General features: G+C 43.6%; 1 protein-coding gene across 1 annotated transcript in view; it reads left to right on the top strand.

Moving 5' to 3' along the window:
* The window catches only part of LOC137518281 (sodium channel protein type 5 subunit alpha-like), a 455983-nt gene that overhangs the window by 299933 nt on the left and 142398 nt on the right, over positions 1–13652 (top strand). The gene's annotated exons all lie outside the window — the stretch shown is intronic.

Here is a 13652-nt window from a genome sequence, read left to right as displayed (position 1 = left end):
GGTTTTGGCGCCTAAACTGCCATTCCCCATCCAAATTTTGCCGCCTTTTTAAGAATTCAACAATTTGCGCCTGGGGCAAGAGACCCGCTTGCTCCCCCCTAGATCCGTCCCTGGTCCCTGCTGAAGAGATGCACCCCCAGAGCACGATGCTCTTCGGTGTGTTCAGAGTGATGTGCAGTGTTAGTTTTCCGTCACACATAGCGTTTTGCATTTTGGCCAAAAAGTTCAATTTTGGTCTCATCTGACTAGAGCACCTTCTTCCACATGGTTGCTGTGTCCCCCACATGGCTTGTGGCAAACTGCAAACAGGATTTCCTATGCTTTTCTGTTCACAATGGCTTTCTTCTTGCCCCCTTCCATAAAGGCCAACTTTGTGCAGTGCACGACTAATAGTTGTCCTATGGACAGATTCCCCCACCTGAGCTGTAGATCTCTGCAGCTCATCCAGAGTCACCATGGGCCTCTTGACTGCATTTCTGATCAGCGCTCTCCTTGTTCGGCCTGTGAGTTTAGGTGGATGGCCTTGTCTTGGTAGATTTACAGTTGTGCCATACTCCTTCCATTTCTGCATGATCTCTTGAACAGTGCTCCATGGGATGTTCAAGGCTTTGGAAATCTCTTTGTAGCCTAAGCCTGCTTTAAATTTCTCAATAACTTTATCTCTGACCTGTCTGGTGTGTTCTTTGGACTTCATGGTGTTGTTGCTCCGAAGATTCTCTTAGACAACCCCTGAGGTCATCACAGAGCAGCTGTATTTGTACTGACATTAGATTACACACAGGTGCACTCTATTTAGTCATTAGCACTCATCAGGCAATGTCTATGGGCAACTGACTGCACTCAGACCAAAGGGGGCTGAATAATTACGCACACCCCACTTTGCAGTTATTTTTTTTTTTAATGTTTGGAATCATGTATGATTTTCATTCCACTTCTCACGTGTACACCACTTTGTATTAGTCTTTCATGTGGAATTTCAATAAAATTGATTCATGTTTGTGGCAGTATTGTGACAAAATGTGGAAAACTTCAAGGGGGCTGAATACTTTTGCAAGCCACTGTATGTTAAGAAGAATAGTAAATAGAAGTCAAAAAATAATTTTCTAAAAAGACCTTGTAGTTTTTGTAAAAATCGATTTTAAGAATGTAAAGAAAAAATGTTTTTTGAACAACAAAATGAGTTTAAAAACCATTTTTTAAAAAAAATGTTTTATTTAAAATCGATTTTCTCAAAAACTACAAGGTCTTGTTGAAAAACTATTTATTCAACTTGTACCTAATATTCTCCTTAACCACTTGCCGACCGCACGCTTATACCGTGCGTCGGCAAAGTGGCAGCTGCAGGACCAGCGACGCAGTACTGCGTCGCCAGCTGCAGGCTGATTAATCAGGAAGCAGCCGCTCGCGCGAGCGGCTGCTTCCTGTCAATTCATGGCGGGGGGCTCCGTGAATAGCCTGCGGGCCGCCGATGGCGGCTCGCAGGCTAAATGTAAGCACAAGCGAAAATAATCCGCTTTGTTTACATTGTACGGCGCTGCTGCGCAGCAGCGCCGCAAGGCAGATCGGCGATCCCCGGCCAATCAGCGGCCGGGGATCGCCGCCATGTGACAGGGGACGTCCTGTCACTGGCTGCACAGGACGGATAGCGGGGGGAGAGGTAGGAGAGGGAGGGGGGTGAATGTCGCCGCGGAGGGGGGCTTTGAGGTGCCCCCCCCCACAACTAGCCTGCACGCAGGAGCGATCAGACCCCCCCTGCACATCACCCCCATAGGGGGAAAAAAGGGGGGCGATCTGATCGCTCTGCGTGCACCCTGATCTGTGCTGGGGGCTGCAGAGCCCACCCAGCACAGATCACAACAAACAGCGCTGGTCCTTAAGGGGGGGTAAAGGGTGGGTCCTCAAGTGGTTAACCTATGTAGCAATTTTAGTAGCAATAGCATGTATTGGGGCTTTGCTATTAACCGCTAAAGTCAGCACAACATTTCACGAAATTGTGCAAAAATTAAGCGAAAAATTAAGCGAAATTATGAAATATTACTATTACATACCAAATGAATTATGCTTTTCCCTGAAATTTCACATTAGGATTACGATGCGTAAATGTGAATTGCGATGTGAAATTTTGCATATGTAAAATTTCGGCCCACACATTGGAGAGGTGTACTCTATATATAGCATATTTGTAATTTATTTTTGTCTTTTACTAATTTTTTTGTAGATTTTTTTTAACTTTTTTTGTTTTTAATTTAGAGTATAAGAAGTAAGGTAGTGGCGGGCAACAAACTAATCTCTCATATGCAAACATTTAAGTTAGCAAATCAAAGCTTATAGAAGTTGATCCGTTTAATCAGCCGCTATATTACTTGTAATGCGCCCCCCCCCCCCTTCCCTGACAATGCTAATTAGGAGTTTTTATTTTTTTGCTCTTCACTAATACAATTATTATTAAAAAAAAGGTTCACTTTTAAAATATTCTGTGATTTATTCAGAGTTTTGCTAGTCCCAGCTTTCCTCTTCTTGGGTGACACAAATTAGGCTGTTATGAGATTTCTCACATATTATTGATGAATATTTCATGGTTGGAACATCTTCTGCTAGTTGGTCCAACAAGATTCACAAGGACAGAAGCATCTTGCTTTACTGCTATAGTAATTAAGTCTCACTTTAGAAACTGTCTTCTGACTGGTCAAGCCTAATTCTTTACTATAGATTTATATGGAGTGGAAAGGAGAGTTATTTCCAATTAGGAAACTTGCCACTCAGGCCAGCAGATGGAGCTTCAAAAATGTAATATTTTCCTCATCTTCCATAATAAAACCCCTAAGTCGCTGTGCCCTCCGCCTGCTGTCTGCATGTCAATGTTGCAGTACTTTCACATTTGTGTGGGGAGGGGGGGGGGGGGGGAATGGCTCCTTATTGGCTGCCCTGGCAGAAGGGGGCACTCCGGAAAGACTGCCAATCAACATGGCTTATCACAAAAGTAACCTTTCACATAAACTAGTAGGACACTTTATGACTTTATGGGGTATAGATTCACTGTCTATCAGCTAGTTAATGCAATTATTTCTTTCTTCGCTTATAATCTGCCAGTTTACGAAGTTTAAAAAAAAACCCAGGTGGTAAATTTTAGTATTATAGAAAATTACCTTTCTTTTTTAATTTGCGGCCTGGAATACATTTTCCAGAACTGGACCTCAGCTTCGCTTCTCTTCCTGCCTGAGTAATTGGCTGCACAGAGCTGAGACAATTGTTGGTTATTTTTGGCCGTGAAGGGAGTAACTGGCAGGAGACAGAGCGCTTATATGGCCAGTGTTGACAGTGTTTGCTAAAATCAGTACTGTACATGTTTATCTCATCATATGACTTGTCACTTCAGGTACCCTTTAAGCACGTCCTGTAAATCTACTTGTGATGATTGTAATGGTAAATTTCACGTACTCGTAATTTGGCGTAATTACAATTATGATTGTAATAGCAAAATTGCAATTGAAAAAAATTAAACAAAATGTAATTTAATTATGAGTATATGCATAATTTTTGTAATTACAATTACTTTTGGATTATTTTTGTCATTTCCGTAAAAACGATTATTTCTGTAATAACTAATTTGGTGCGTAATTGCCAATTACAATAGATTGTTCAAAATTACTGGTAAACACGTAATGACGCAATCAATTATGAGTAAACGCAAAATTACGGTGCGACATTACGAATTATGAGAAAATTAATTATGACTTTTTCCAAAAATTACGAATTATGATTTTGCATCGTAATTGTAAATAGCAATGCAAAATTATGCATATGCGAAATTTCGGCTCTTCACAAAAAAAACTACCTCTGGATATCTCTGATTGTGGCGTTTTCACCCAGTTATTCATGTGTTTTTAAAGCACAACTGGAGTGAGAGGGATATGGAGGCTGCCATATTTATTTTCTTTTAAACAATACCAGTTACCTGGCAGCTCAGCTCGGGCTTACCGCCAGGAAGGTTAAAAGGGAATAAATATGGCATCCTCAATATCCCTCTCGCTTCAGTTGCCCTTTAAAGCAAACCTGCGAGGAAGGAAAGTTTAAAAAATACTGGTCCAGAGGCTTTCCAGATACCCCTTGAGACCACAGCTGCTCTGCAGGACTTCCTTCTTCTCCGTGGCTGCGCTTCCATCCATGTATGAGCACATGTGTACTGCACATGCAAAGTACAGTCGGTGCATGCCCCGTAGAACAAAGCTACTCATGCGTGAAGGGAAAAAGCAACTACGAGTGACTTTGTTCCACTGGGCATGTGCAGACCATGCTCGTGCATGCCCAGTATGGATATGGTCGTACACGGATGGGGTGTGCAGCCACAAGATCATATTCAACAAGCTCCTGTCGGATATGTTCAGAGGGACCCATTGCTGGAACTGTGGCCTGAACACTGCGCAGGAGACTTGGAGGCACAGGGAGTAATTTCGGCATCGTCAGAAGACGGAGCTGAAGTTACTTTTAAAACACAATATTTCGGCTTCCAGCAGTTGCTGGAAGCCAGATTATTTCATTCTGCACCATCCATGGCGGCCTGGAGGGGGAATAGTATTTAACACAGCCGGGTCTTGTGCAGCAGCAGGATCAGCCATATACCGGCTGTATCCTGTGCCCAAGTCTCCTGCGCCGATTCCTCTCGTACGCCTGTGGACTGCAGGAGAATTGAGGAAGTCCCTGAACTATCAAGAGACTTCTCTACTGAGGTAAGTATCAAATTTCAGGTACACTTTATTGAGAAGACAGGAGGATTCTCCATACCCTCTCAAACACAATTTTTTCCAGGGTAACAGATTTGTGGCATTGCTTTCCAATGACCTTAGTTAGAGAGATAATTGTTCTTTTTGTTTCATTTGTTTGTTCTATTCTATTTTAATACTGACTGTACATGTCTATGTAAGTGGCCTAGGCCTCTTTGGTATAAGAATCTAACACCCTACTGAAGACTCCGATTTGTGCCTTTCAGTTTGACTTCAACTGCTCCCCTGCGTGGGACGCGCTATGATGTTCTTCTCATGTACACACTTGTGCTATTGTTATGACTAAAATGTTCAATAAAAATTTTGGAACCAAATTTTAGTTACACTTTAAAGTCTTCTCAGTAAGATTTTCCATCCCTCCAGAAGCCACGTATATACTGAAGGCCAGTCTGTGCTGCAGGTACGTGCTGAGCTGGCTTCCGGCACAGCACTATGACATTTCACTAACAGCTACATGCATTAAAAATAATTATAATGTGCTGAATTCCTTGACATATGTGTGAGACGTTTTGCATTTATTCCTGAAAAAAAAAGAATCCAAATGTTTCACAGATCATAACTGTACATGTAATTGCTTTTATAGATGCAAACTTCGTGGACCATTCAGGTAAATTCCATTTGTAGCGGTTTGGAATAAAATAACAGTTTGGAGCATAACCTTTTCTAAAGTAACCTATCACACTTGTCTCCTCATTCTTTTTTTTTTTTTTATTTCTTTTTTCCCCCCGACATTAACTGTATTCATAAAGTCATTTTAATAGCACCATCACCGCTAATGCACAGAGCCGCTATTTTCGCACATTGCTGTTAACGTTTCAGTTTGCTTTGAATGACTCAAAATGCTGATTTTCCAAAAGAAAATGTCAGAGCTATTTAATTTATTAACAGGAGGCAGAAAGGTGAAATCTAATAATGCTGTTGACTCTATAGTGTGTACAGTGCTCAGATACTACAGCAATTAAACGAGAGCTGCTGGTTTTTCCAAAGCCAAAATGATGTTGTGATCAAGACTGAACTCATGTTCCAACAAAGTATTTTTGTTTTTTTTTTAAAAAAAGGTAATCTCTGCAATAGCAATGTGCAAAAATATCAAGTGTCTTATCACATCTCCAGGTGGCGCGTCTTTCACTTCAATGATAACTTGTACTGTGCTGTGGGAAAAAGGGTCGACCTCTGTGCATGCATGGTACTTGATTAATACTACTTAGGCTTAGTTCACACTGACAACGTTTTAATAAAATGCCTTCTAGTCTACCGGGATTTTGAAGGCATTTTTGAGGCAGTTTTCCAGTGGTTATTGAGCAGTAACCAGGTCTTTAGCTGCTCTGTAACTGCATAGTTTGTGCATTAACCCCTGCAATTCAGGGCTATAACTACAAGTCATGCCCCCTCCCCCCCAGCAAAACTTAGATGGGGGTCAGCCAGTGTTCACACCATTTCCCTTGCCTTTCCTTGATGTCTCTCACAGTGTAGCCACAAAATCACCTGATCTGAAGCATGGAGCCCTTTTTCAGAGGGAGTGAAGCAGTAGTTTGGGCCCCCTGCAGCTCTGGGCCTCCCTATGGTTGCAGTGGGTGCTCGCCTGTAGTTGTAAGTTGCAGTGCATTTATTACAGTCGAAACCTCGGAAAAGCTGCATTTAATTATTTTCGGGGAAGATCTATATCAGTGGTTTAAGGGCTCGTTTCCACTATTGCGGTGCAGAATCGCCTGGATTCCACCGCTGTTGAAATTGCATGAAGTAGCATGCGGATGCGAATTTTTGCGCGTTTTTTGCCGCGAATTCGCATGCGAATTCGCATAGGTGAGGGTATATGCGAATTTAACCATGTCACTGCCTGTTTGAAGTTACATTGGTACTTATGCGAATTTGCATGCGAATTCGCATGAAAATTCGCATACCATAGCCGCATGCGAATTTCCTATTAAATACATTAGCGGCGATTCGCATGCATTCCACTTGCAGGCGAATTCGTTGGCTCTTTTGTGCGTTTTTTTACCGCTGAAAAAAACGCACCTCATCAACGCTACAGTGGAAACAGGCTTCTCCACTTGCATTACATGTGCGAATCCGCATGCGTTGGACGCATGCGGATTCGCGATAGTGGAAACGAGCCCTTACACGTTTGCCGGTTTGCCAAACGTCGGATGCCACGTTGTTTTTTTGTTCCAACTGTCCTAAACCGTGCCGCCTTCAGCTGCTCCCACGTGTGCCAGCACATTCACAGGAATGCATGTTTCACACATTTCTTGTTTGGCGGGGAGGGTTTCGAAGCAACTGTCAGTGTGAACTATGCCTTTGCGAGGTGATCTTTATGGTGGTGGATATACATGTTGTCCACTTTCTTCATGGTGGGGATCCCTTCTTCATTGATAAAAACAGGTATCCCCTCCATGCAGCTGTCATCACATTTCTCTTTTAATTAAAGTACTGGTAAGCCTGCACTCCATAAACTGGCGATATGATGATAAATTACATAATCAGGAGTCACCTACAATGAAAACAGCAAGTCTGTACAATCAGCCGTTCTGTAGAGATTGAAGAAAGGCCACATGGAACTGCGTGAGTTTTCTAGTCGGTCAGTGCATCTCTCCATCACAAATAAAAGACTAATGGAAAGATCAAAGAAATAGGAATTCCTCCTGGCTCAGGGAAACGTCCTCCTGACACTCGGCAGCTGTAGTACCAAAAATAGTTTTGTTATGCAGTTTTCACTGAAAGTATCCTCCGATTATGTACCTAATGTACCTATGTACCTTATCATTATAGGCACAGTTTATGTTGTGCACGTTTACTTCAGGGCCACTATAAGGCTCCCTGCACACTGCAAATCCGTTTTCCGATTCCGATTCCGATTCCGTTTCCGATTCCGATTCCGATTCCGTTTCCGATTTTCCTTGAATACATTCAACAGAAAAACGGATCAAAAAACGCAGCATGCAGTTAAGATTAAAAATCTGAATCGGAATCGGATGTAAAAACAGATTAAAAATCTGAATCTGAATCTGATTTGCTTGCAGTGTGCAAGAGGCCTAAGGGCTCATATTATGTAAAAGTACTAAAATTCACTGCCACAGTGATGGCTAAAATGAGGATTAGCTCCAGACAATACACATTTGAAGTTTGTGTGTGTGTGTGTGTGTGTGTGTGTGTGTATGTGTGTGTGCGCTCGTAGTGTGTGTGTGTGTGTGTGTGTGTGTGTGTGTGTGTGTGTGTGTGTGTGTGTGTGTGTGTGTGTGTGTGCGCTCGTAGTGTGTGTGTGTGTGTGTGTGTGTGTGTGTGTGTGTGTGTGTGTGTGTGTGTGTGTGTGTGTGTGTGTGTGTGTGTGTGTGCGCTCGTAGTGTGTGTGTGTGTACGTGTGTGTGTGTGTGTGTATGTGTACCGGTATATATTTCTCTGGAAAAGGCCCTCACTGCCAAATGATTATGAAAGATTATGACAGTTTGGCAGCACAGCACAACCAGCATAGCCCACTCTGTGCTCTAGACTTCCCTCTTTTGCTTCAGAACAACACAGCTTGGACAAAGCCCCTCCCCTAGGATGCCTAGTATGCTGTTTTTCCAGCACTGATATCTCAGTACTACAGTACAATCAATCCCTTGATAGTTAACTTCAAGGGACCTGGCCAAGTAGTTAACATTATCAGCAGTTTACTTTATCAGGATTGATCATGCATTGTATATTCATTCATATAGGTGCACGGTCGGGACCTGGGGACTGAGTTTACTATAGCCAGAGGTTTACTATATCAGAGATCCCAATAACAAGATTCTGATTTTTGTGCAGAGATAATGTTGATTGAAATGTAACCTTAATGTTATCTGTGACAGCCACGAGTATATTTTTGTTCATAGCCTTAAAGGAGCAAAAAAAAAAATATAAATGTACATACATGTGTATGCATGAATATAAAATGTACATTAATTTCAGAGTAAAATGCACTATAGATTACGGTACTTTTTCCCTATACTTCTGTCACTTACACCACGTAGTAAAAGTTTTGTGCTAGTCCATCTTCTCACGATGGATTCTCGGTATTTCCTTTATTCTTTCCAAAGGCACTCCATGGAAAGGACCTATACAAAGATGCAGGCCAGTCACCTACTCATTTCCACACTATTTTGGCACTTGGACTGAGCAACCGCTGTTTAGTAAGTGCTTTTGAAAATAAAGGAAATACTGAGGATTCTCCATGAGGAATTGGACTAATCCAAATCAATTCATAGTTTTTTTTTCCCACTAAGGCAAATGTACTGTAAATCATATACACGTTTATTTTACATTTTACGCATTTATCAAGATAGTGATTCTTTAAAGTGAATGGGAACCGCATTTAAAAAAAAATGAAGCAAATACTTACCTAAGGAGAGGGAAGGCTCTGGGTCTTATAGAGCCTTCCGTCTCCTCTCTCGGTGCCCTCTATCCTGTGCTGCCCCCCCCCCCCCCCCCGTTTCAATCCTCCACCAAAAGAATATTTGGAAGTCTTCGGGAGCCATGTCCTCCTGAAGACGTGCGGCTCCATACTGCACAGGCGTGAGCGTGCAAGAGAGCGTGCTTGCGCAGGCGCAGTACAGGGCCGCCCTTCTTCAGGACCACTCGGGCTCCCTGATGACTTCTGAAGCCTCCTTCGGCCGGGTAAAGCAGTATTTAACTAATTTAGTCAAATACTGCTACCGGGCGAGCCAGCACTGGAACGAGGGGACCAGGAGAGGAGCCGGAAGGCTCTATAGGACCCAGAGCCGTCCCTCTCCTTGGGTAAGTATCTATCTCATTTTTTTAAAATGTGGTTCCCATATACTTTAAAGGGACCCTGAGCGGGTTCCATGTCACTACCACGCTTCCTTCTTTCGGGTTGAAGGAGGAAGAGTGGGAGTGACTGGAACGAGAGTTGGAACGCAATGTACAATGCGATTGGAGCGCTTTGAATCAGACGGCAGCATGGGTAAGTTAATCTCTCCCCCCTGCGGTCACAGCTGCTGTAATTAACATTTAGATTGTGAGTAGCTATGTGTAGGTAGCTACTCGGAAGAGCAAGCCTATTTATAGGGGAATGAAAATGGCAGCCTCTGTATCCCTGGCTGGGAGCGCTGTGCGCATGCGCACTATGTAGTTGTGACATAGTGCACATGCGCAGATCGGTCCTGGCCAGGGCGTGTGATCAAAGCACTCCCGCCTCTGGGCAGCACCTCTGCAGTCAGCTGTGACCACCACAACCTGGAAGTAAGTTCAGGGGGTCAGTAGGCAGTACTGGAGGGGGGCGGAGGTGAACGGAGGGAACGGTGGGCATGAGGAGAGCCCACTAAACATGCCTGCCCCCCCATTTTTTATTTTTTGTGTGTGCTAAAGTATCCTTTAGGCTCCCTGCACACTGCATATCCGTTTTCCGATTCCGATTTTCAATTCTAATTTTCCCTGAATACATTCAACAGAAAACGGATAAAAAAACGCAGCATGCAGTAAAGATTAAAAATCGGAATCGGATGTAAAAAATTGAATTGAATGGTGTAGAGGGGGCTTTAGGTAATGTGAAGACAAGGACTGTGGAGGAAGCTCAGTGTTGTACCTGATTGGACATAGTGCTGAGGCCTGAGGTCATTATGGTAGTTAAAGACAATTGGTATGAACATTTTACAGAGGATAATCTAAAATATAACTTTTATTGTAAGAAAAGTTATATTTTAGATTATCCCCTATTAAAGGTTCCTACCAATTGTGTTTAACAAAAGGGGCATTGCTAGCATCCCAAGAGATCTGGGGCACTTTTGAGCACTCCAGCTGGAAAATGGGTGTGGCCAAGCACCAGAATGTGGGTGTGGTCAGGGATGGAGCTAAATTTACATGAACTTAACAGTGGTCTAAGTAGGCCTGCCCAGCAAAATGTTGGCTGAAGACCCCTCTCTCCATTAATACAAAAAAAAATGCAGCATCTATATATATAATAGAGTAAGTGCCTCAACCTTCAAACAAGAAGAAGAAGTAGCGCCCTGCCCCCAGGGTCGGTCCAAGCAAGAATAAGGGGCTGGTACAAGCAAGAAGAAGAAGTAGTGTCATATCAAACCAAGGGCAAAGAGGGATAATTTGCATATTCAGTAGCAGTGCATTGTGGGTAACCACAAATGTTCACTTATAGCGGAATTATTGCAGATTTGCTTCTGTTTTAAGAAGGAAAATTACACCAAGCTTTGCTTATTTTAGTAGGAGGGATTTTTGGTCTCTTTTATCCCCCTATACATTCTTAGAAGTTTGGGTCACCCTGAGCTGCTTGGTTACTCTGTTGTACTGGTCCAAGCCCTAGCTCATACAGCCATATCAATCTCTGCTATGGCTATCATTCATGAATGTGCTGTTGGTATGGAGAATCAGTGTGGGAAAACACTGCTGATGGTGTTTTAGACTTCCGGCTGCTGATTCATAAAAAAGTATACAGATGCGGTAGCAGTGTGGAGATTCCCCGAATTAGGCTTGCGGAGACACGGAAGCTTCCGAGTTGATACATTTCTCCGTGTTCCGCTCTACTGCAGCTGCCTGGGAGGTCTCTGTGTCTCCATTCACTTAACATTGTTATCGCCACATCAGAGGGAGCGGTACTTCCCGAACTCACACCGCTTGCGGTGATCTTTATGAATTAACATTTTGCTACATTTTTTACAACAATCACCGCACAAGGCGGTGATTTATCGCTCTGCTCGGTAATGTCAGCTTTTGATGCGGAAGGAGCCTTTATGAATGCAGATTTTGCTACGTGTGCGGGAAAGTCAGCTGTTTTAAGCATTTCCGCATGCGGAAATGCTTTATGAATGATAGCCTATGTAGTGATGAGAACCAAAGGTCTGAAATAGGCTGTCACATGTGGGTTTGATATGACTGTGTAAAACTTAAAGCTATAGGCTTGCTTGGCTTACTAAGGGTGAAAAGGAATAATTTGCATATTTAGTAGCGGTGCATTGTGGGTAATCACAAATGTTCACTTATAGCTGAGTAATTGCATATTTCTTTCTGGTTTAGGAAGGCAAATTACACCAAGCTTTGCTTTTTTTAGTAGGAGGTCTTTTTGGTCCCTTTTATCCCCCTATACATTACGAGTGGTTTGGGTCACCCTGAGCTGCTTGGGTACTCTGTTGTACTGGTCCAAGCCCTATCTCATTCAGCTGTATCAATCCCTGCCATGTACTGATGAGGACTAAAAGTCTGAAACAGGCTGTTTGCATGTGAGTTTGATATGACTGTGTAAACTTTAAAGCTATATGCTTGCTATACACCAGCGGCTCTGGATGCTTGCTTGGCTTACCAAGGGGGAAAAGGGGTAATTTTCATATTTAGTAGCAGTGCATTGTGGGTAACCACAAATGTTCACTTATAGCTGAATTATTGCAGGTTTCCTTCTGTTTTAAAAAGGCAAATTACACCAATACAGTGTGCGGCATTGCAGGAAGTGACGACAGTGGAACGCACGATGGAACACGGAAGAGGTGAGTCATCCCCGCCCGCTGCCTCTTACTAATAGTGGCGGCTGCTACTGTACTTAAGCAGGAGGGGGAGTGCACATGAGGGACCAAGGTGAGGGGGAGGGGGTTCCTGCTGAGCTTAAGCTGGAGGGGGAGTGCACATGGGGGACCCAGGCGAGGGGGGGGGGGGGGGTTCCTGCTGAGCTTAAGCTGGAGGTAGAGCACACATGGGGGACCCAGTTGAGGGGGGGTCCAACCCCCCTCCCCACCGCTGTGCCCAATACCCCCTTCCTGCCCTCGTATGCGGCGTATGCTACGCCGCGGGTCGGCTAGTCCTCTATAATAATCCCTCAGTGTCTCTGCATCCCATGTCCCTGTGTGTGTCCGTTTGCGCTCTGCGCATGTGCAGGGGCGCAGAGACACTGAGGGGGAGTGACGCGCGGCTCGCAAGGGATAATGGGCCAAGGGACAGGCAGGCGTGTGCGTGCGGCGGGCATGTGCGTGCAGCGGGCGCATGCGCAGTGACAGAACTAGCCAGTTTTTAAATGGGTTAAGGTCACTAGTATCACATAAATAGGCAGTGTCACTTAAACATAACTATAACTCATTCAGGCATCACAACTCCCAGCATGCCTCTACAAAAGAACCACAGCTGCTTGCATCCTTACATAGAGGCACCACAGCACCCAGAATACCTCCAATTAATGCACCACAGCTCTCAGCATGCCTGGCATTCAGTCAACACAGCTGGCTTTGCCTGGAGGACATCCGGGGCACCACAGAAGAGATCCGGGGCACGTGCCACTGATCTTTGGGGCTATCAACGCCCCTGTTTAACGACGTGCATTTCTATATAGATCTCTAAGGTACTGGCCAATGCTGCAGTTAAACTGATGCTGGACTAAATCATTTCAATCATCCCTGCTTCAAATATTTGGTACTAGAGTAGTATTTATTTGTACTATAAAATAAATATGCCAGTGGATTTTTATTTCACTATTTAAATTGTGGAATATATTTATTTTCTTATTTTTTTTTCTTACTTCAGCTTTTGATTCCATATTTTAACTGCCAGGTTACCATCATACTGTTTCTTAAACAAACATCTTGCTTACTAATCAGGGTGTGAAAGGTGGCTTCTGCTGCTACAGAAAACTGCCTTCAAATTCAGACATAACGAAAAGCAGCTGCAGGCTATATGGGTGAAGCTTCTGCTGTTGCTTGCATTGCATCATCCTACTGTTGAGACTACAAGGGGCATGTGCAGGCTGGATTTCTTTGAGAAGATTGCAGCCTGTAGGAATGACAGTCTCTGGTACAAGTGAACAGTGACTGGGTTCCTTAGCAGGTGCTGTGAAAATTATTTACTTGGCCTCATCTAAACATGACAAAAAAAAAAAAAAGCTCTGCAGCTTTGTCCCAACTC

The sequence above is a fragment of the Hyperolius riggenbachi genome, chromosome 5 (genome assembly GCF_040937935.1).
Source record: "Hyperolius riggenbachi isolate aHypRig1 chromosome 5, aHypRig1.pri, whole genome shotgun sequence".
Lineage (NCBI taxonomy): Eukaryota > Metazoa > Chordata > Amphibia > Anura > Hyperoliidae > Hyperolius > Hyperolius riggenbachi.
The sequence above is the reverse complement of the archived record's forward strand: the minus strand, read 5'-3'. Positions and strand labels throughout refer to the sequence as shown.